Raw genomic sequence first — 26,298 nt, 5'->3', positions numbered from 1 at the left:
AAGATATTGAAAAGGGTCTTCATTTGTGTACGGCCGCCTTTCATGACGCTATAAAAACTTGTTAGAATAAAAAGATTTTATTGCCACACTTCCTTGTCCCGAGACGAAGCAGCACGGGACTGATGTGACAACCATGCACCTTATGCCTGAGGCTCACGAGAATACTCAACAAAGACGCGGCTTAAACTAAAATTCCAGCCAGTATCTAGCAGCTAGCTAATAAATATTTCAATGGCAGCTCGCTGACGACAAGACTGGAACCTCTCAGTTTCAAAACGTTCGCGACCGAAACCGAATAAACGTGTTATGCTAGTCTCCCAGTCTCTCAGTTTCCAGTCACCCATAAAACAGTGGTACCAATTCCAACAAGATTCGATGAAAAAAAAATATTTTCTTACCAAAATTGGTAGCACTGAACTGAACTAAAAAAGCAAGAACAAGTCAATACGTCAAAATTCAAAGATGAGCGAACCGATTTTTAATTTAAAATATTTGGCAGATGTTGAGACATACTCCTAACTGTACAATTATTACAGGCTGCCAGAATATTCCCGTAAAGATATTACGGAAAAGGCTTAGAATAAATTAGGAAAGACAATGGGTTTGAGAGTTTGAGGTTATGAGATTATTATTGTAAGTGGGTTTCAGTAGCGCAGTGTGCCACTGCCGTCAGTCACTGGCCAATTTATGAGTTTCATCAGCAAACAATTTTTAGTTTCTTCATGAGCGAAGGGCCTAAGCAAGCGTTGACGGTACAGCTTTTGTGTCGGCAGTAGATCTGCATTATATATAATTAGCATATTATTTAAATGTGATAATTAAATAGTAATTAAATATTCCATGGTGAATGAGTTTAAGAAAAAGTTTTAGAAAAAATGGTATCTTGCATTTTCTCTGCAGTTATTTATTTTTAGTGTCATAAAGTGTCCTCTGTACCCGTGTATTGTAAATCTTATACAATTCTTAGACATTTATATAATTCATGAAAGCCATAATTCGGCCCTGTTCAACGACATACAAGGCAGCCATCGAGTTAGTTAGCGAGCAAGCTTCAAGACCTACGAAGAGCGCCTCACAAGCGGCGATCGCGACGCCTCCCAGCATTACTATCCCCTGAAAAGTAGGTCACCGTATATAAAGTCAAGTTCACGAGCCTCTTTCACCATTGCCAGTACCACTCTCGAACCGACGACAGTACCGAGTACGCACACGCGCGATAAAGTCACTATCACTGCCCATCACTATCTAAAGAAATTGTCAAAAATTTGTTTCGCAAAGTTTTTTTGCATTAGAACGACGTGTTTGTAATTTTGTGGTGAAAGCTTTTATCGTAAAAGCTCGAATATTGTGAATTTATATTTTAATTCAGTGGGAATTAATTCAAGAAATAAGGTAAGATTTTTTTTAATACATGACAAACATAAAACTGGTAATTTTCATTTAAGTAGTTTAACATTGTAATTTATTCTTGCAAACCGAGAAACGAAATTGCAATAGATATTTTTTATAAAACTTTAAATGAAGTATTTACCTTCAGTAATTTCGGTAGTCCAGACAAATAGCTTTCAAAACTTACCATAAAACTGTATACCTACCTACTTAAGCCAAAATAAATTATCAATCCCCACAGAGACAAATAACATTTTAACACTGTATCTGTAGTCTTTTGACAAACATAAAACTTTTAATTTTCATTTAAGTAGTTTTAATTTTAAATTTATTCTTGCAAACCAAGAAAAGAAACTGCTGGTATTTTTTATAAAACTTATAGGTAATCAAATATTAGCAGTAGGTACTTCAGTAATTTGGATTGATCAAACAAAATAACTAAAACTGTATACCTCTTCCAAAATAAATTATCAATCCCCACAGATACAAATAAGATTTTTAACACTGTATATGTAGTCTTTAGTAAACGTTTCACAAACATAAAACTGTTAATTTTCATTTAAGTAGTTTTAAATTTTTAAAAATTCTTGCAAACCGATAAAAGAAACTGCAATAGTATTTGTTTTATAAAACTTATTATAAGTAATCAAATATTAGCGGTACGTCAGTAATTTAGATTGGCTGAATAAAAAATATCTCCAAAAACTTGCAATAAAGCCCCAAAATAAATTACCAAAGTCCACAGATACAAATAGCGTATTTCTTTTGTAATAGAATATTACCGTTTATTTTAATTAAAATATTCTTGTACTGTGTAAAAATCTATACGATACATATTAGAACAGATATAGTATAAACCGTAGCATTTAAAAAATCAAAACCAAAACGTAAAATTCACTTTATTTTGCTTACTATTATAAAACTGTGCTTTCTTATAACATAATATTATCGCCTTCATGTTAATTATTTATTTAATTAATAAACGTGTACCTACATGTTTATAATATATTAATATTTGTATATTGATTAACGTCTTCGTAAAAGATATATTACCTATTATAAATGATGACATATTATCACGACATTTATTGATTATTTTATTTGTGTTTTATTTATTATTTTTGAGTTAATCAAATGTATTTTCTACGTGTGTATTGTATAGAATAAATTTTAGTGTTTTACTACGATTATTAATACGTTATAAAACCATTCGTTTCCCAAATCATTAGTTTTTTTTTAAACAATGCAGAATATTATAATATTTAAATCATTTAATCAAACTGATAATTGATACTGATCAACACAAACCCATAAGTTTTACTGTGGAGAATAAAGTAACAAACATAATAAATATAGCTATATTTTAACATGCATTACTGTTATCATTTTAATTAATGTATTTGATTTCCAATTATACCTACACAAAATATTCTATTAGAAATTTTACAATACCACAAAAATTAAATTTAATCAGTGACTAATAGAAGTATTAACATTTTAATTACACTTTCACCAAATTAACTTGAGTGTAAACTTTCCCGAATATTCCTGTAAGCATTACTTAGCTTCAACCCCTTTTCACTTTACATTACAAATTAATAGGTACATACGTAAATATTATGTAATAACGGTAATATTAAATTGTACACCTATTAATACCTACTCAAGTGCATAATTACAACCATACAATCGCTTTCTAGACAAATTTGCGTGTGTATTGTGTGTTAATTAGTATATCTACTGTAAACTAAAACATATTTAGATATATTAGAATATTGAATTCACACACGAAGTGAAATGCAATTAAGAACAAATAAAATATAGTAATCTTTTCGACTATTATAAAGTATTATGCTGACGACTTAGCATTAAAAAAACTTGTGGATATGTTATTAACATCAATTACCCCCCCATATTCAAATGCATAGTAGGTACCAGTGGCGAAGGGTGGAGGTAGGCTGTTAAGATTCGCTATAAATAGTGCACACTATACTTTGTTAGTCATATGTATTTGTTTTTATTGAACTAAGACTACAATTTACAGATGGTGTTAGTTAGTTTTTTAAAATCAATTAAACCCTGCCTAAACGAAACCATAATAGTTTTGGCCTAATTTGGGCGATGCGACAAAATTGTGCACACTTTTTCATTCATAGTTATTTGTTTTCGTTGGATTAAAGATACATATTACACATATTGTTGGTTCATTTTTTAAATTCATTAAGCCCTGCCTGAACCAAACTATAATAAATAAAAAATATTATTCTATCTATAAAATATTCAAAGTTATGTATGATTTAATTGCATAATTTTAAATATTTTATAGATAGACATGTATTTTTTGACTATTATCTATTATGGCTTGGTTTCTCAGGGTTTAATTGAATTTTAAAAACTAACCAACACTTTCTGTAAATTGTAGTCTTATTTCAATGAAAACATATACGTATGTCTGAAAAAGTTTAATGTGCACTATTTATGGCGGATCTTAACAGCCTACCTCCACCCTTCGCCACTGGTAGGTACCCATTGTCTCTGGCGTAATGAAAACCTTTATGATATTAATTTATTTGATTGTTGAAAACTAATTGCTGCATATAATTGACAGCAAATATTTTTTTTCTACTTTGGCCAATGCGTTATTTAAGAATCGATTAAAAGTAAACTCGAATTATTCCAAATTCAAATGGAGCCACTTCCGTTTTATCAAACCGTATTATTGTAGTAAAGAAAGTAGCCAGTATGCAAATATTATTTTGTAATACCTTGTAGCAAGTATAGTATAGTTATTTTTAGGATCATGAATATGTCCACGAGTGTAATAATTGTCCAAGTACGGGTTTAATTAATTCTTTGTTTAAATTTCCTTTTTTAGAGACCTGCGCATCTATTCTATACACATCAAGACTGCTATAGGCCGCTATCGGCAACTATCGAGGGTAGTTTTTATTTTTTTGTATCGAAGTATTAGCACTTATTGTAACAATTACAATAAGTTAGCCATCTAAAGTCTAAACAGTTAAAACTGTCTATCTCGCTCTGAAATGTAACACAGTCAAGAGAGGTGCTGTTAAAACATAGCACTTATTGTAACAATTACAACTAACTTACTTCGATATAAAAAAACTGAAAAACTATCTTCGATAGCTGCCGATAGCGGCCTATTTATAGCAGTCTTGTGTATAGAATAGATGCGCTGATCTTTCACTAGATTTCTTTCAAAACGGATATTTTTGGTCTCTAAGTCGCAGTTAATTATAGATTTTATAATAACATTTAATTATTATATTATTACCGAAGTTGTCATAAGCTGTATCATTGATCTTGCTTAAAAAATAGTTAGTAAGAATATATCAGTCCATCTTTTTTATTGAGTTTAGTTTCATTGCTATATTAAACCTCGGTTGGTGTATATGTATATATATATTATATTACCCGTGTCTTCGTAGCATGTTTTTAAAAACTGTAGGTATGACATATTTTTCAAAAGAAATGTGCATGAGACATCGCATACCGGGGAACTTAAAAATACATTAATGAAATTTCATCAGTCGTCTTACTTTCTAAAATAATAATAATATGTCCACGAAATTCGGTTGGCGTACAGAATTTTTAAGCGTGAAAAAATTCGCGAATGAACGCGCAACAAAAAATTTATGATTCCGACCAAAGAAAGAAGTAATTCAATGTCAAATGAGAGAATTCGTTAGAGAAATGTAGATATTTTTTAGCCAAGTAAATTCCAGAAAATTTCTACTTACTTCTGTCTATTATACCAAAGTTCGAACGTCATCACAGCTATTTAAACCTTAGACCATTGATATACTACTGGATGAATCATATGCTTCTTAAAATGACGCCCGATTTTCAGCGACTCGGCCAGTGTTAAAACTTACTGTTTTAATATCAGCGGACTCGATATAAGCTCACTTAATATATGTCTTGAAAACGACCTGGCAATAATTATGAGTAAGCCCGATCTAGCTTGCATCTTACTCTAACTAATAGTCAGCGCATGACGACTTGCTCTGTCCGCTCAGACAAGAATTTCTGGTAGTTTGCAAGCTTTGGGTTGCAGGACACCCAGAGTCACTATTCCAAGAACGCAAATTTAGTTTTACAGCCAGGGCAATACGGGTAAAATTCGGGAATCCATGTTAACGGTCTTAACGCATTATACCTACAAGGAAATATTATAAGACGATATTCGTAATATCTTCTTTTGTGGTACATTTTTAAAATGACACTTGTATGGGAACTCCTCATCTTGTAGTATATCAATGCCTTAGACATACATATTTAGTTATTCTTAACCAAAATGTGTTAAATACAAACATTTTTTCATTAATTCATTAATAATCATAAAATACAATAGTATATCACTGATAAAATTAACCTAAATATATCTTTATTTTTACTCCCAATTTCTGTAAAATAATAAAATGGAAGGTATTATATTACTGTGTTACTGAGAATGGTTATTTGCCATTTGCTCAAGTATTGTGTCCAAATATTGAGTATAAAATATTACTCAAAATATTTTAAAAAAAAATCCCTTTTACTAATATCAAAATGCCCTATAGCCTATAACATAACTCAGCGACGTCCTCAGGCAAAATGTCACCCTTAGGCAGACTTAGAATGCCATAGCCTTTAATTTGTTATCTCAAATTCAATGACATTCTCAAATTGTATGCAAATTTATTTTTAGTACAATTTTTAATATTGCCTCTACGTGCTCATCTCTCCCATGTGTACCTTACTTAAAGTTATGTAAATTCAGTCAGAGCACATTTGAGTGCATGGTGACATTAGTCTTGGGTAACTGCTCCTGAGACATTCCCAATCATTAAAAAAAATGATGCTTCACACAAATCGTAGGGTCCCATGATACACCCGATTAAGACCGGGTGTGGTGCGGGGCGGATGTGGTTTGGCGGGCCCATTAACCTAATTATCTATCTTATTAAATAGTATAAAGTTATTTTCGGCTATCTTAAACCGACAAGCGCAAAATAAAATGACCACACCATCTAGATTCTAGAGTCTAGACCATTTCCACGAAACCTGCGCTCAAGCAACGGTGTCGGAGGTTTGAGAAGCTGACATGTGTGGAGACCCCCGCAATTGCCCATTACAAAATAAAGATAGCATAGCTCGTAAGGATTATATCTTATGCTTCCATAATTTGTTAAACTAAGATGTGGGCACTTTCTAACAAAGCGACGATATCGTCTGCTTCGTGGAAAACTACCACTCTTCAATGTTGTAATGTTCGTATTCGTTCCTTCATTTACCGCCCTCAAACAACGAATGACCCGCCTATCCTCACGGAACATCACTGACATAACCACTCAATCATATACGAACGAGTAAACAAAAAAATGTTATCTCTATACCTACTTACTGTTATTTATATTATATATTTTGTTGGTCGGAATTAATTTTAGATGTATGAGTTCCAGATCTACGCTATTTTATTTTTCAAGACGTTTTTAAAGAGTTAAAATCTATCTCAGTCATATTTACGTGTTTTTTTTTTAAAGCAATTACCTAAATAATTATACGTACAAAGATAGCGCTATGGTTTTCTTCTCAACTTTATTACGAATGTATATTTCTAATTAATTATAACCATGACTTTAATCATTGAATCAATTTCTCACATTTTCTTATTCACTGACATGCCAGGTCTTCTAGCGGTATTTGCTACATGATCTTCGGTACGTTGTCCAGATGAGAGTAAAATAGCGGTTAATTGAAGATTAACACACGTCAAAGATTGCTTTTTTACGCTGATTTTATACGTTGTAATATGCAATCAATTTGTTTACGATTTTAATCAGATACCAATCATAGACAATTTTCAAAAAGTAATACTTCTACGAACATGTTCTAAAATTCAAATACAGACCTACAAACTTATCTGGAGAATGGCCAAAAATGGAACTACGAACTACCATAGGACACCATATTGAAAAACGTCATCCGAATGTCAGATTTTGCTTATTACGAGTCGTAATTGGGTAGTTTTCGACAGTGGCTCCCCCATCTCATTCTCCAGATAAGTTTGTAGGTCTGTATCTCATTTGATTCGAATTTTTAAATCATTCGAATTAGTGTTTACAGTTTTAAAATCAATAATTCTAATGAACAAACTAATTAGAAAAAAAATATGATTCGGTGATCAAGTCAGCATTATTAGTGATGATCCTACACTAGAAAATATTGGCTCATTTGTTTTAATGTTTGGTATACTTGACGTATTAACGATTTAATTTTAACTTTAGGCCTTATTAAATATTGCAGTGATCCGTGACGTCGGTTAGTAATTAAAGTAATAAATACTTTAATTTAGAATACAAAAACCGATCGCCTACCGTAACTCAATTTGAAGAGCGCTTATGAGCAGGTATTAATAAGGCCAATAGTTAAAATTTGTCGCAATTAAGCATGGCAGTCGTAGCATAGTGGTAATGCATAGGGCGCGATATCCAAGAGACGCAGGTTCGATCCTGCCGGGTGTTTTACTTTTTTCAAAAAAGATTTTTTCTATTGGCTATATTTTCTCATGAGTGTTTTCAGAATTATGTATGTTCAATAATTAGAATGGTACATTCTTAAAATCTTGTGAATTAGTCGCTGAATAAAAGATTTAAATAGTTAATTAAGATTTAATTTTATATCTGCAATTTGCGGGAGTAATATATAAGTATAGTGCATGCTTATTTTTAAGACATTTTGCGCGCTGGAAGATTCACAAGCTTATTCAAAAAACTATCACCATCTCAACTCAATAATATATTAATTTCCTTTTAATGATATATATCATTAAAATCAATGGTATAATTCACGTCGATCAATAATCCCATTATAAACGGTGACGCCTACAATAATGCCCGTTTATGATATTAATAATGACTTATAAAATCTACATATTGTCCAGACTCAATTCCTAACGATACCACAAATTATTAATTCTCAACCATTAGAGAGCATGTGGGCCCTTAAACGATGACAAAATTTCGTAGGTTGCGAATCAATAATTTTTTTAAATTTTGATAAAATCTCGCATTTTTCTGCCATCTAGGTTTTTTATTAGGTAGGTACCCTGTTTGAATTATTTCATTCAACAACAGTTGACAACACTAGGAACCATAAAGTAAAAAAAGATTTTTTTTAAATACTGGAACTAATAATATAATTGTATAGTGAACTTTCCGTGAAGCATCTATTTCACTTAAATGATCAATTAATATTGAAGTTAATTTTAAATTTAATGCTTCATTTATGCAAAGCTCAATTACTTTTAACGGTTTCTAATTATTATATGACAGGAATGGCTACTCAAAATAAAATACTTGGTATAAAACACGTTGTAATTTCCGGCTCTGGGTCAAGTGCGTCGACTGAACTTGACGGCTCAATATTAATCAATGGCATAACTGGAGATTATCCGCCAATATAAAATTAAATAAATAGATGCCGGTAAATTGAACATAAGTGGACAGTACCGGTTCCGCTTTCAAAATGATTTTCAATAATTATTATTAACTATCAATAAGCGCACAAAAATTTTTAGTCAATGAGAATCGATATGATTTACCGGACTCATAATGCAAAGAATGGTAGATGGCAGCATAGGTTGCGACAGAAAGCGATTTTCTTGACTACGTGACGTCAAGCCTCGATAAGGGGTCTTATATAATGTGATGAAGAAGAGAATCAATATTATACTGAAATCGATAATTTTCAATGATATCTTTTTTGCGATTGGGGTGGCAGTTAAAACAGTAACATAAGTAAACAGGGGGATAATATAATTTGTGATGGAGTGTGACCTTAAAAAATACCGAAAATCGTGTAATTTCGTTTATAGACGACCCCTAAGTGAATGAACGTCAAATGCGTTGGTGATCTTATACAACTTACTCATGGTAAGGCAATAGGACAACTGGGCGCCGCACTGTCGAATGAAATAAATAGACGTTCGTTACGATTTTATACAGAAAGTAGATGAGATAATTTAATCATAGATAGTGTTTTTTATTGCGTATTGAGAATTATCATACCTGGGGCTCTATACCTATAAAAATAAAAGAACCCGAATCTTGTTGGAACTTAGACATATGTACCTACTATTAAATCATTATTTACGTGTTCATATTTCAATTCTCACCGAGTATTAAATACTAATATAATAAGTTAAATATAAATATATATTTTAAAATACATATAATTCACGAACGTCTATTTATTTTCGAATGTCATTCGATTGCCATCCAGTTGTCCCGGCGCCAAATCTTCCTAGACCCCATGGTAAGTATGTACTATATTTTAGTCGCAAATCTTTGATAGAAAACGACACCACGAGAAAAGGAATGAATTATGTTAGTATTGCAAGCTCAAAAAATTCAATCATAAAAATATATGTCGTGATAAGTTGTTTCTGATATTTTTTTTTTTTTTTGAATATATGTAGTCGTTGATTTTGGTTATGCTTTTGTCGACACAAAAAAAAACATAACCAAATTTATAACAATCTAAAAAACATTTATACATGCTATCTTTTCTGATGAAAAGTGAAAAAAAACATTGTAATTATCTAAAAATCTTTACTCTCCAAAATTGTATGCAGCACGCTTTCATGTTTTAGCATAGCGTGATTTACTTACCTGCAATAGGTATAACAAAATGAATAAAATTACAAAATTTCTTTCATATATATTTGATATTATTATTGTAGGTGAAAGCGATGACCGCTCACTTGCTCACTTACCCGCAATAAGTTAAGTTAACTCAATTGTAATGCAACTGACAGTCATAGTAGATCTACCTGCTATTGTTTTTACCTGTCACGCATTACTGAAATAATTCAATCTATACTCGCATTGTATGTGATGAATTCTAAACTCTTCTAATACGTATTATATATTCTATCTTTATCGTCCTTTATCCATTACAACGAAACTAAATTTCTCTAGTATAGTCAATAATAGGTATAATGAGTGTAATGAACTAATGATTCAGTGAGTCATTACAATACAATAAGTCGTTCAGTAATGAATTGAATGTTTTTGAAAAGAACCAAGAATAATATTTTTTTTAACCATGTCCGATCCTAATAGGATCATATGGGCCTCCACAGAAACATAAGTATCTTAAAAATGTCTTCATAAAGATATGCGTTTCTAATGCAATACTTCAAAAATAAATTATCGGTACAGGTTTCACTTTTTTTTAAATTGCTCTCATGTGTACACACAATACTTTCTATCGGGTCAACAACAAAAATGCATACAAAATTTCAGCATGTATTGTTTGGTAACGATGTGTTTGATAATAAATGTAGTTAAAATTTAATCATGAATATATCGGTGAATCTCTTCGAGTTTATCGTGAACTATTTCTTTTATAAAAAAAAAAACCTACAACTGCTGCAACCTGTGAAGCTCCAGCATCGGAGCATTGGGCAACCACAAGATCACGCTACTTCCTGCAATCTATATCCACGTCTCGTGTCTTTCACCATGTGCGACCTGCTGCTGTAAGATGGAGCAGAATTCAGCAGAGGTAAAGACGAGACTCTTCGGCATGGTGCTACTATATTTTTAATATGGACGTAATTTCATATTATTTTTAAGTTGAACCATTTCAAACATCATGAACTCTTATAGTAGGTATAGTAAGTTATATGAAAACTTGATTTTTCTATAATGCATATGACGTAACCGTTTAGCCTGAAAAATTAAAAGGATAACAGTTCAAACCAGACATAAAAAATATTAAATTATAGCAAAATTCTAAAAAGTCGCGTATTTTTTTTTAAATAATATGGATTTAGATTTCACAGAACAAACGTACAACTAGCATTCAACAATATTAAAATCAGTGCCATCTCGTAGGAGTATTACATACCTACATTTTTATAGAAGATACAGGGGACGTGGTTTCCTGCCTTATTAATGTAATTTTAGATAATATAATATAATATATCCTTTAAAATTTTGAATATAACTTAGGTACTGTATATATTAGAGTTTAAATAAAAAAAAACATGAACGCTAATAAGTTAAATATGTACTTATATTGTAGGTATACTGCACTGACGAAGGGTGGAGGTAGGCTGTTAAGATCCGACATAAATAATGCATACTAAACGTTGTCAGTCAGACGTATTTGTTTTCATTGAACTAAGACTACAATGTGTAGATCGCGTTTATTAGTTTTTAAAATTCAATTAAACCCATCCAAGCCACAGTAGATTAAAGTCAAAAAATGGTCGTTTATTTCTAAAATATCTAAAATTAGAATATTTTGTATCGACTATGACTTGGCTTAAAAAAAACTAAGCAACGTAACATGTATTCTTAATTCAACGAAAACAAATAAGTATGGCTGAAAAAGTATGCATTATTTTATTGGGTCGGCCATAGGATATCTTAACTATTATGGTTTGGTTTAGGAACGGTGTAATTAAATTTAAAAAAAAACTAACCAGCACCATCTGCAAATTGTATTATTAGTTCAATGAAAATAAATAAGTATGACTGATAAAGTTTAGTGTGCACTATTTATGTCGAATCACAGCCTACCTCCTCACCTCTGGTATACTGTTACAATTAGGGAATCCAATCCCGAGCCAAAATTCTGATCCCGGGATTTCGGGATTACAATTTGACAATCCCGGGACTGGTCCCGGGATTGGCATTTTTTTTCGTTGTTAATATAAAAAATTTATATTTACAAATATCATTGATAAAATCGGTCAAAAATAAATCTAGTATAATTTATACTATTTAAGACATTTATTGTTAATCAAATTTTATACGTTCAATCTTGGAAATACACAAGTTTAATGGAGTAAATAATATTGTAATATAAATAATAATGTGAATTTAATAAGAGATTGCTGTTTCTGATAGTAAAGACATAATGAATAGATTAGCGAGATTTAAAATAGTAAAGAAAATAATCATGGCGTACTTATGGCCTTTCCGCATCATAAATTTATTAGTCAGCCAAATATGAAACTACCGTAAAACGTATGATATCATGGTAGAATTACTTTGTTAAAAGTGCGAAGTATTGTTTTTTTCCAATCTTTCTCATTTTTAATAATTCATGTGAAAAAATAAAATGAATCGGCAACATACACATGGGTATAAATCAAACTTCATTCAAACTCAGTTTATTTCTAATGTAGTTATTTTTTATTAAAAGTATTTTTTCTGTTTTATTTTCGCTTTTCTTTTATTTTCCATAAAAATTGATAAAAAAATCAATCCCGAAATCCCGGGATTATGTTTATCAATCCCGGGATTCATAGGTATCGAAAATAGCTCGGGATCCCGGGATTGGAATCCCTAGTTACAATGCAATCAATGCATGGATTTATTTATTTTATCATAAGGGTTTCTAAACATTCCATTGGCAACTCCAAAAATAAATTCAATATCAAGAATACTCTGATGTAGTTAACATATTATTTACACTTGATCGGTCTTCGTGGGCACTGTCAAGAATTCGTGTCGAGAGGTATTTGTGTCAAGTAACAGGACCGCACTAGTGTTGGGCGCGACTCGCGACGTCTACAGGTATTTCCCGGCCGCCTATTCCGTGGCGACCTTTATTGCCCATTTGTTTCGTCAGTGTGTTGAATATTTCGAGCCGGTGTAGGAAGGCTGCGAAAGTGAAAACGCGTGGATCCATTCCACGTAACTGTAGTTTCAGCTTTGTAATACTTACGTTCTATAAGCGCAAGGTACGACGATCCAACACTTGTCAATATTAAACAAAACGAAAGACATACACACAAAGCTTTTTTTACGTTTGGTGATGGCCACAAGTTGAAAGCTTTCAATATTCTGTCAGTTCATTCATTTCAATTTCAATTATTTATTTTTTAACATATTGTGGATATTACAAATTATAAATTTAAGACGTTCACAATATTCTTCTTTTCTTTCGGCCATGTCCGATCCTCATAGGATTATATGGGCCTCCACTGACATATATATATATATATATATATATATTTTTACGAGAAATGAATGTCAGCCATTTGCTCAACCTATTAGGTCCATACTCTAGCTCATACACAAATTGAAAAACAATATTTGTGTCGCTAGATTTCAAAATGACCCAAGTCCATAATAGATGAATAGGAGAAAAACAGCTTTTTGTTTTCTCACATACACAGTCACAAGGGTGAAAGTATAAATTATTTCTAGTAAAGAATATTTAAAATGAATAAATAGATACCTAATTTTGATACTGCAGAAATATTAGAAAGCAGTAGTTCTTCAGTAATTCACAAAAAAGTAAAAAATACCTAAAGGTGGACTAGGTTGATTTTGAAATGTAGCGACACATTTGTACTTGCCAGACCCAGGATTTGAACCTGGGACCTACGACGCCAAAGGCCAACACTTAAGCCGCGCGGCCATCGTGGGTTATTATTATTATTTAGTTGAAAAATCCTGCAAAATTTATGTAAAACCATTTATAATTTTATTGCGATCATAATGAACATTAAAAATACAATCGGAATGGTAACTAAACGATGTAAATATTTGTGAGGTTTACCAACTTATCAGGCATCATGCGTTTTCTAATTAATTTCAAAATGTCATAACATATTATATTACATATAAGGCTTCTTCAATTTACAGTCAAAATCCTTGTGTAGTACCTACATATAGATTAGTAACTCAAACATGTATTTAACTTTGAAATCGATTTATTCAATTGGTCATTAGGTGATATTACTTTAATCCCGCACAGCATGGTATGGAGAGGTGCATGCTGGGCGTAACGCGAAAGGACAAAAAGAGGAATGAGGGATAAGGAAGCAGAAAAGGGTTTGCGATGTGATAGAGTTCGTTAAAATCCTCAAATGGAGATGGGCTGGAACATAGCTCGACGAAGGGACAATCGTTGGACAAATTTAGTCATCCAGTGGTACCCAAGAGGTACAAAACATCCGCAAGGTAGACCTAGAGGCCGTTGGATCGATAAAATGATAAATTTCTGCGGAAGTACGTGGCAACGCAACGCACAGAACCGAAAGACGTGGAATCAGCTTAGAGAGGCCTTGATGATGATGATGATGTCTTCAATCCCCAATTATTCACTTTTTAACTGCACGAAATATCATTTAAATAATAACAATGTATTAACTTGATGTCGAAGTTCACCTACAGCTAAACATATTCATAGACCATAGAGTCATAGACAATGAAGCTGCATGTAAAAAAAAATCCCGCCATATAATTTCAATCATTATACGCATAAAATTAGCGTGTTTATCTTCCTTTCATTTTGTTATTCATCATTGCCATTACGATGAAAGAGTAACTGTGAAAATAACCACACGCCAATAGATCTCGCATCGGTTTACTGTAAAGTGCAATTTATTTTCTGCGACCACACGAGACAAAAATACAAAATGGCGTGTACGCGGCACGGCACCATTTCGTCAAATATGGTCGCAGATTCGAATCCGTTATCTTACACAAAGTCACAACGTTAACTGCAGTTAACTCTTGCACTTGACTTGTTTTACCTGGCGAGGAAATGAGGTAAATTAAGACATTAAGACGGCCGTGTAAACGAGGATATTGACTGATTCTTTTCAATTACTCGATTCACGGAACTTTAAGTTTATAATCCATAGAATTTGCTATGTACGTTATGCTTAGTCACCTGATAAACTTCTATAATGAACCAATAATAAGTTAGTTTTATGGATTGAATTTATTTTAGTTACAGAGTATTATTGAACTTTGCCAAGTAGTATGGGGTCGATGGACTTCTTCTTGCAAGGGAAGACAAACGCATTTTTTCCTAATATAAAAGCAGTGACGTTCCTGGACAAAATTCCGCCCCCAGACAGGGTCAAAATGCCGCCCCATTTTTATACACCCTTTAACGACTCCAATATCTAAGAAATGTGTTGTATGGATACATTACACACTAACAAAGTATAAATACCACTAAACTTTTTTTTTTTAATTTAAATGCCATCTCTGCTTCAATAGACAATATTGCGAGTCAGTGGTTTCAGATACATTTAAAAATACACCTGATAACTTCTAAACCTCGCATGTGACTGGCAAGAATATCTTTGGACAAATTTTAAATTAGATACCTAAGTATGTAGGTTCCTACCTATAATTCAAATATAATTCGCAAATCTGCATGTGTCATTGCTGGTCATCAAGAACATGTTTTCCAAAGACAATGGAAGTAAACTAGACATCCCGAATCCGACAAATAAGTTACAGTCCTGTTAAACCTTTTATGTTAATTAAAACATTTTGTTTCCAACCAGTGAGCTGTCATGCCGCTTCAATCTTCATTATTAACGGTTTTTTTAAGAGAAGTACCGTTGTACTGGCAGTTATTCATTATAATTTTATGAAATATTCAATTCAATTCAATTAAAATATATTTATTTACATATATTAAACTTAACAAATATTTTTTATATTTTTAAAATGATTTTTTAATGGAAAGATATTTCCGTTATTACTAAGTTTAGGTAGCTTTCCTAATGATTCTCCTCGATTTGCCGCCCTTCCCGGCCCATCCCGGTCAGACTTAAAATTTCACTTTCGTGCTCGCGTTAGTCGCCTTCCGATAAATGAGACGTTTCGTGCATTCGAGCAAAACTAAAATCTGGCAAAATAAACTTTCTTTTACAATATTTTTGTGTGAAGACTGTGCGGGGGATGAAAATATGTGTGCGCACATTTTGATAGGTATGCGTGCATGGAAACATTAATAAAGATCCAATTTTTATACAATATATTATCATGATGTGTTTGCTTACAAATTAATTCCACATACCTACTTCTCTCTAGTGTTAAAACTAGCAGTTGCGGATTCACATCTCTTCCGCTGATTCATACTTCGAAATGTGACGCATTATTTTGTCGTCAAATGTTAAATTTTCGATTTAATAATACTGAGAAGAAGAAGTGTGTCTTGACTTCCGCAACGCTTCCGTAATTCCATGCCCAAATGGTCATGTAGGCGAAACACTACTCGCGAGACCTACATAACTACGATTCCTAACAATGCATCACGTAGTGTGTCATTAAGTTGATTACGTTTTGGGCTGACGTTTAGGAATTATAAACAAACTGTCGCTGCGGAATTTGCCAAAGTGTGACGATGCTATATCACGAACATCAAAATGCAAACCACTAAAAAATAATGTAGTTATTTAAAACCATAGAAATTAAAAATTAAAACTTCAATATATTATGTTCGTTTAAATTTTAAACCAAGATTATGTTATGCCCAGTGCAGGATACAATTATTATGCTTTTCTTGACTTATGTGCATCTATTCTGTATATATCGGCTATAAAGTATTACAATAAGTTAGCCGTTTCAAATGTCAAAACTTTCTATCTCGCTCTAACAGTTAACACAGCCAAGAGAGGTGCTATTAAAACATACTCCTTTTGAGAGTTCAGCGCCCATTATATACTGTGGAATATAATACATGTAATAATGTATACACAAGGCTGCTATCTGTGGCTATCGTGGGTAGTTTATCATATTTATGTATTGAGGTATTATAATTGTTACAATAAGTTAGCCGTCTAAACTGTCAAAACTGTCTATCTCGCTCTAAAAGTTAACACAACCAAGAGAGGTGCTGTTTAAACATAGCACTTTTTGACAGGTCAGACGGTTAACTTATTGTAACAATTAACCGCCTCAATACATAACTCACTGTGATAAACTACCCTTGATAGCCGCCGATAGCAGATTTGTGTATAGAATAGATGCGCTGAACCATATTCTTATTTTTTTTTTTGTGCCATCCCTATTTGAGTCAGTCTCTATCGAGATAATCTTTACTATTAATTATGAATAGCTTTATGAACCCGTGCTCGTGCCTATCAAAGATATTGTTAAGCCACGAAATACGTCATCTTCTTCTGCGGCGTATACCGTTGATCTTCATTTAGGATAATGAGCTGGGAAACGGTGTACTTTTCTTCTGTCATTTTGTGGCCGTGGTTCTATAGTTTTCTAGTTGAATCATTTCCCAATCGTTTAACAACGTCAAAATTAATCACTTTATTTGTCTAAGGTTTTTTGAGTATAATTACTTAAACATAGCTACACTATGGGTGTTATTTAGTGTAACAAATCCATAAAAGTATTGAAAATATATAAAACAAATATATACTTACGAAATCTCAGATCCTAGCATGATGTCTCTATTACTAATGAAACGTCGTATTCTTTTTGAGAATAATCCAATTTCCAATTGTCTCTTCAGTATAGTGAAGTGAAGTCAATTATATACATTAAAACTCATTTAGTGCTAACACCGCGACTGGCGCGTTTGGAGTCGTTGGCCATTAGATATAATTAACGTGTTATTTAAATGTGGTAATTAAAAGTTTAGCAGAGATTTTCTTAAAGGGTTGAAAGTCTATGGGGTATAGGTGCCAAAATTATTTAATAATTTCAAAATTTGTTACATAAAATTATGTAACAAGTTTTTTACTTCAAAACAATATTATATGCCAAGCCTTATGATATTCTGAAGAGTCTGTTTCTAACCCTACCATTTTTGTCATACAAATACATTAAAATATGAGGGGGTCTATGTGCCCCTACATACCTATCTACATTACAACGTTTAAATATGTTATTCTTCATTAATTGAGTTAGCATTTACTTGGTAGAATTCCATTTTACAAGAAATGACAATATAATTAATATGAAATTCTACAGGTTTTTAAAGGGTTTCGTCGATAGCTATTTCGGTTGTAACACCATTATCAATACTATCAAGTATACAAAGTCATAATATTGTTTGAACGAATATGAAAATGTATTCTGTCTCTATCTATACGTATAGTATTTAAGCAAATGCAAACGGCCTATCTGAATAGTCTTGTGTTACAACCGAAATAGCTATCGACAAAACCTTTTAAAAACCTGTAGAATTTAATATTAATTATATTTTCATTTCTTGTAAAATGGAATTCTACCAAGTAAATTCTAACTCAATTAATAAACTTATCATATTATACTGATGTTTTTTTCTGTAATTTTGTAAAAATAAAAATAAGTTTTCATATTATATGCATGGTTTTATTCTTATTTTTGTTATATCTCAGTTTCACATTTTTGGCACTTAGACCATATAGACTTTCAACCCTTCAATTCATATTGTCGTCCAATTATTTCACGATTTGTCAAACCAATCACGCCATGTTTAAACTACATTGATTGATTCTATTACTTCGCCAATCAACTTCATGTGACAATTTTTGCTACAACTCACACATTAATTATTATTGTAAACAGATCATTATGAATTTCCTTTTTCCAACGGCACGTACTCTACGGCTAGTTAATGTTTTTTTACGCTGGACGCCGGCTCGTCGCGCCGCTATGGAAAGTGCATGGAAAGTGCATCAAAAGAAGATCGCTTCCTTTTCTAAAATGTTGTTATTATTCTTCATAATATGTTCATCATCATCATCAGCCTGAATCTATCCACTGCTGGATGAAGACCTGCTGATTCCACTTCTCCCGGTCATGTGCGTTGCGTTGCCACGTACTTCCGCAGAACTTTATCATTTCATCAATCCAGCTGCCTCTAGGTCTACCTTGTGGACGTTATGAACCTCTTGGATACCACTGGATGACGAAAATTGTCCAACGATTGTCCCTTCTTCGGGCTATGTGTCCAGCCCATTTCCATTTGAGTTTTCTTGCGAACTCTATTACATCGTAAACCCTTGTCTGCTTCCTTATCCACTCATTCCTCTTTTTGTCCTTTCGCGTTATGCCCACCATGCACCTCTCCATACAGCGTTGTGCTACTCTAAGTTTCTGGATCTCTCTTTTACTCACATTACATGTTTTACACGCATATGTGATTACGGGATGCACACTCTGGTTGAACACTTTGCGCTTTAGGCACAGTGGTAGGTCACTTTTGAAGACATTATTCAGGCGGCCAAAAGCACTCCAGCCTAGCTTTACTCTGCGAACAATTTCATAAAATATACATTCATCTATAGTCACTTGTTGTCTCAGCTCGATATAGTTTTTCACCTGTTCGAGCGTGATCAGTGCCATTGATGAGGATCTCTTTTTGGCCCGCAAAGCAGTTGAACATGACTTTCGTCTTTGTTACATTAAATTTAAAGCCTACTTTGTTGCTTACTTCAGCGAGTTCCTGCATTCTGCTTTGTATTATTTATAATAATATGATAGGTATGTATTAAATATAACTAAATCGTATCACACGTCGTCATTGTCCAGAATCTGGCTTTTGCTGATAGAATGTCATCTTGCGTCATATTTTATTACTGAAATAAATTCTAAACAATAGAACTCTACCTACGGTAAATTCAAACAATCTGTATTCAATAAAAATGTATGTCAGTAGCGTCTCTAGAAAAAAACCACAAGAATTATAAATTATTTTATAACGGGTTAGTTTATTTATTCCAGTCTCTTCATGCTAATGCGCATATATTCTATCTGATTCTTGAATGCATCAAAATACAACATTCTCATGGGTTGTATTAATTTTAATAATGAAAAAAATATATAATATAATATTAAGTTTGCATATTTTAATTATATTCTTTCAAAGCTACGTGTGAGATTCTTTGATTCTATTCAATTAACAGTAAACCAGGAAAAAACATACCTTTTGTCAAATATTAATAATATATTTTGTATTTTTATATAATTAGATATACCTATAGCTACCGTTGATCTACCAAAGCATAGAATACTTCATTAAAAGACGACACCGAAAGAAAAAAAACGACAGTTATAGACTATAATAATTATAGTTTTTTTTTTCTTTTGGTCACACACGTGAAAATATGCGCCATCGGGGTAGTCCAGTATGATCCCTTGCGCACCTATTCTATACATAAGACTGCTATCGACAGCTATCGAGGGTAGTTTTTCGTCATTCATGCAGGGATGTTTGTTTCGAAGAATTACAATTGTTACATTAAGTTAGCCGTCTAAGCAGTCAAAACTGTCTCGCTCCAAAATTAAGCACACCCAAGAGTGGTGCTGCTAAAACATAGCACTTACTGTAAAAATTACAACTAAATTATTGTAATTGTTTCAATTTCAAGTGATAATACTTTGATACAAAAGTACCCTCGATTGCTGCCGATAGCAGTATTGTGTGTCGAAATGTTAATAATTGAGAGAGGAGTGTCGCCTTCCAAATAATATCATCCTATGGGGGATCCTATATGAGTATGTGCCAACAGAGAAGCTAGCGGAAAAATACGAAAAATATAAATAAAAAGGATTTCAAATTATACACATTTATATTTTTTATAAAAATCGATGTATTTTAAAATAGATATAAAAAATATTAAAACTATGAATTAGTCAAAATTCTAAACGGTAAAAAATTGAAAACTTAATAAACTAAATTTTAATAATAAATATAACGATAAAAATTATGTAATAATAATGTAACCGATGTAGCAAATATGTGACAAATTCACATTTTATTTAATTTCACAAGTTTATCTTTGACTTAAAAAAATCTTTTTAATGTTTTCAGAGACATATTTATTAATTAAAACAGTTGAAATTGTAAATTATCAAAAAAATCTCAAATCGCAAGCTTCGTATTTTTCCGCTAGGTTCTCTGTTGGCATATAGGATCCCCCTTAATTTAATAATTTAATTTATTATCACGTATTTGTACCATTTTAAAAACCTACGGATGAGCAAACGTTTTTTATTTATTTTTTGGTATCCCAAAGAAAATATTAAATTAATGCTACTTATTTTACATGAATTGTGGTATAAAGCAGAGAAAAATTATCTTACGTCAACGATGTTTTCTAGTGTTATTTTGTATATAATTGAAGGCGGGGTTTATCCATATTAACCCCTGAAGTAGAGTCGCCACTGGTTTATAGTATGGTTTCGTAAATTTAACTCAGTATTCGTTCCAAAGTCAAGTTAATAATAATATGACGTGTTTGAATTTTATTGTCACAATATGGAATCATTGAATTATTTTTACAACAAAATCACGAATACTTATTTCCTGTTGGATTATTAACGTTTACTTTGTAATAAAAAAAAACAGAAATTATTTAAACGAGATTCTCAGACAAACAATTTCATTTGAAAAAAAAGCAGTTTATGTGTAAAACAAAACAGTGTCAGACAAACTTTGTAGCACTAATGTCTTTGGCCGGATTATTTCTGTCATCAGTGAAAATATACGAATGAAAAGACTATTTTTATGCCAAAAAGTTAATTTCGCGTCAAATCGTTTGGTTCACTTTTCAGCGCGGAATTCGGCCGGCTTAATGGAGCGTGTTTATAAAAAAAAATAGAATTAATTTTATTTACAATAAACAACAATAAAATATTTTACGCTCTGGCCTGGAAACTGAAAATACTGCTTTCAAACAGGTTGAAAATAGAGGTTGCCGGTTGGGTTTTACTGTTTTCATATAAACACGTTTTGAAATAGTAAAAACACTTAAAGACGACCATTTTCTATTAAGATATATGTTATGAAAGTGAACCTGATAAAATGTAACCTTAGCTATTCTACAAACAAAAGGTCAATACTGCAATTTCGTAGTGATGTGAGTAGGTAGTTTTATGGCCCGAACACATTGCTATCACGATACGTGCTATCACGCTGAGATAGAGATATTGATTCAACATCTAATGATTTATAACACAGAACAGATTAACAAATATAATTCCGATAGGCTACACAACATTTTGACGCAGGGTTTTGAATGTGTGAGTGTCCTACGAAAATGAACCACACATTATAGACGTGCAATTGCGTCTGTCGCAATCTTCAAATATACCAATATTGAATGAGCGTCAGTGCATAAGCCGAGAGCAGTTGTCAGAATGAATGACAAGTGTATTCTTAACACGTGTTTAAGTTTATCCCATATTCCTCCACACTTGAGATCGGTTTCCTGTTACTCCTCACCCGTTAAGTATTTCAGATACGTCATGGTAATGTTTTCGAGCCATAAAATACGCGACGAGAGCTCATGAGTATAATATTATATTATCTATACGTGAAGGATCGGAAAGGATTTTTAGTTCCTCAGATGACCGCTGATACGTAGCAGGCATTATATACCTACTCATATGTACACAATGATTACATTATTTACACTTATTTATTTACTTATAGTGAACATTACGAATTACAAATTCAACACGTTCACAACACAACATGAAACACAAGTGAATGGTTTTAAAACAGCACGTATTCAAACCAAGAAGCAGTATTTTTGTATCATTTTGGAAAATTTTCATCTCAAGTATGACGTTAAATCTAGCATATCTTGACACTGCGGACAGCTTAAAGTTTCTCGTAATATAGCTAGAATATTATATTATCAGATGTGCTCGAAAATCGACATGCTGATCTTTAGTACCTACCTTATATAAATGTTGCGTACACAATGATCGTGTCCGGAAATTTGTACGTATGCAGTTCGCCATATCACACTACTTCGCCCTAAAATTTTTTACCTATCGGAAATATATGGTCGTATATTAAAGACCGTCCAACGTCTATGGGTCGTATAGTACCTACTGACATATAATTCATGTCTAAATAAAACACGGTTTTTGTCGGTTTACTTGCAGGAAGAAGATTTTGAAAATAGCCGATATACTGGATTATTTTTTAAGTTAGGTTAGGTTTTCATTTTTGAATTCATGAATTTTGCCAAAATCAGCTATGAAAATTGAATTAATGTTCATATTGAATCTAATATTATTGGCGACCGTACAGTATACGGTCATCTCTTTCCAATAAGAAATTTCACGGCAAACTGTGCCACGGTGAAATGTTTTACGTACAATTTACATGTAACCGATCTTTAGTACCTACCTTATTAATAAATGTTAAATACAGAATGATAACTAAATATCGTACATGCATGAATTTTTAATTAATTTATTATTTGAATTAATAATTTAGACTTTTCGATCATTGTTCTTATAAAAACATTGTTAAAAATTATTATGACAATATGTCTTTATGAAATCTTAGTGCTAGAAACTTTTTGAATTTCGAAAAAATCTAGCATTTGTTCTGCCATCTACCTTATTACAACGTTTTTATTAGGTCGTATTCTTATTTTTCCGGTGGTTGTTTGTCCGGTACAAATCTTGCAATCGATTTTTAACTAACTTCCCGGCTAGCTAGACATTTGAAACTTTTATAATATGCCAGAACACGATGCCAATGCACTTTTAATACTTTTAGCCATTTTTCAAAAAGATTTTTTCAGAATTAAATTCATTTTCAGTTAATTCTGTTTTGTATTAAAAGTTATTTGGGAATAAATCCGTAATCCAATCCTAACTATTATTGGTTGCTAGGGTCCTAACAACTAAATTATTAATATATTCGTTACTATGGAAATCAATATGAGTGTCAAAATGACATTTCAGTATTATTTCTATCAAATACATTTTTTTTTGATCGTTTAAGCTAGTCAAGTCAAGTTTATATGATTCGACAGAAAACGTTGTATATAAAAAGTTCTTTTTATCTTGTAATTATTTTTTTACCCTATTTGGTATATTTTTTTAAATTAAATTAATGTTGGCAGCACTAGGTTGAGGTACTGTAGTTTTCTGATCTTTTCCCAGAATTTCCCATTAATTTGAAGACGTCAGTAAGTTACGTTCTCGCTCCAAGAGTTCCCTAGGAATTTATTTATATATTTATTTATTTAAGAAAACAAAACATTGTGGACTAACAAATCAAAATTCAGGACGTTCACAACATGAGATTTACATTATAACAAATATTACGCTCATAGGAGTGAAGAAGAATAATAATAATAATAAAATTAAATTTTATACAATAAAATAAAGTTTCAAAAACAAAATGCAAAGTACATCTTTAAAAATGTCTGTCTTTAGGGAGCGCATTTACTATAATCTTGCACCCCTCGCTAATGGTGCCTGATAGGCTTGACTCGAGGAAACAGTTCTAACCCAGAATAGTTCATAGCTGCGACCACGTAGGTAATTGACAGGCGCATATAAATTTAAATTCTTTATGACGCCATGATTAGAAACCATCCCTCGTGATAGCAGGCAGAAATGTTTCAAGAGCAGAAGTGACCTACGAGATTCAAGAGAGTGAAAAGTGAGCATGCCTTGCAGTCGAAAAGTAATCGTTTGACGAAGTATTAAAAGAAAAATGGTTATAGTAATATGTCTTAAAATAAAGACATCGAAGAAATTTCTTTTGGACGCGCTCTAAAATAAACTTGTAGGAATCTTCATAAGGAGTCCAGATAATATACCCATATTCAAGAACTAGCGAGACGTAGAGTGTAAGTGTGACATTCGGATTCTTGAATGGTTTGGCTTGTCGCATGATGAATCCTAGAAGCTTATTTACCGAGAACTTAATACCGAGGACACACCTATTATAAGCTTGCAATTATTTGTACGCCATGACACATTATGACGTCACATTGTGAAGTCGCTAACCAACAAATAACATTTGCACTTATGCATACAAACGAGCAGTATATAGCCTATAACGTATTTGGGAATCTCATGCATACGACCCCTAATTTCTAATGCGTCAACTATCAGTGATATTTAATTGTTTTTGATTAAGTCAATGACTGGATTAAGATTCTTTTGGTTCAGATGATATTATAATAATACTGTATATTATTATTTTGTTCAGCATTAGCGCGCTTGAAAAATAACTGTACTAATCTTGTGTGCGAGCAAAGTGTTCGCATTCTTAGGCACAGGTCACATCTAACTGTTACATTCTAACGAATTGCTTAATTTATTTTATTTTCTGACGCAGGTAACTAACTCGACTAAACGTGAATGTCTTATTTAAGCAGGCATCGTGTGCCCAATGTCCACAACTGACCGGAAAGCAAATTAATTTAGACAAATTGGTTAGACAGGTATATCGACGTATTGACATTTCTATTCAGTGTTGTATGTACGTGATACTAAACAGTTCCCTTGTATAAAACTTGTAAGAGGAAAATATAAAAAATATCCTTTTAGAATTATCGTCAGTTAGGTACCAGCAATAATTATTTTCTCTCGAAAAATAAATTAACCAATCTACATTAACTTTAGGGGTAAAAAATAAATTGTAGAGGCCGGAATTTGGCAGCGTATTTGGAAATTTGTACGTATGCAGTTGGCCGTATCACAGTTAATTTATTTATTTAAGAAAACAAAACATTGTGGACATAACAAATCTAAATTCAAGACGTACACAACATGAGATTTACATTATAACAAATATTACCCTCACAAAAGAGAAGAAGAGAATATAGAAAATAATAATAATAAAAAAAAAAAAATCAAAACACACTTAAGTACAATTTTATAAGTAAAGAAAAATAAAATTTTGAAAACAAAAACATACAATTTTATACAGAGCCGTTTTATATAAAATATATGGCCTTATAATATTTCTATCATATCAATGTCTACATAAAACACTTAAGCAATACGTACATATAATGAAAACAACCTGAATACAAGGGGAAGAGAAAAACATAGCTAGGTAAGTATGTTGGAAATACAATCATATTGTATGATTAATTGGCCCAATGACAAGTAGTGTAGTGGAACAATAGTGTATTTAGTAATGAAAATGAAGCAATTACAAACACCCAGGCAATCGAACCCAGAACTGCCGGATGAAAGGCCAGTATTTATAGTTATATAAAATTCTAGTAGGTGCTCATAAGTATCAAATCGTACCTATCAAATATCTGATACTAATGACAGCATTATTACCTATCAGATATTTCATTACAATCAATATCAAATTAAATCTCTCATTGAATCTAATAAAATTGGAATATTA

The 26,298-nt window shown here is 32.1% G+C and overlaps 1 protein-coding gene across 3 annotated transcripts in view; it reads left to right on the top strand.

Annotated features, from left to right (window-relative positions):
• The first annotated feature begins 1,030 nt into the window (after window positions 1-1,030).
• Window positions 1,031-26,298, top strand: part of LOC147070735 (uncharacterized) — a 47,777-nt gene continuing 22,509 nt past the window's right edge. Inside the window, exon 1 of one of the 3 annotated variants that reach the window (XM_085948854.1) lies at window positions 1,031-1,392. The gene's annotated coding sequence lies outside the window, so the exon portion shown is untranslated. The remainder of the gene's footprint in view (window positions 1,393-26,298) is intronic. The other 2 variants (XM_085948853.1, XM_085948852.1) reach the window with 2 other exon arrangements.

The sequence above is a fragment of the Rhyacophila brunnea genome, unplaced genomic scaffold (assembly GCF_057557595.1).
Source record: "Rhyacophila brunnea isolate RB1 unplaced genomic scaffold, BYU_Rbru_1.0 scaffold_21, whole genome shotgun sequence".
Taxonomy (NCBI): Eukaryota; Metazoa; Arthropoda; class Insecta; order Trichoptera; family Rhyacophilidae; genus Rhyacophila; species Rhyacophila brunnea.
This window is presented reverse-complemented; position numbering and strand designations above follow the sequence as displayed.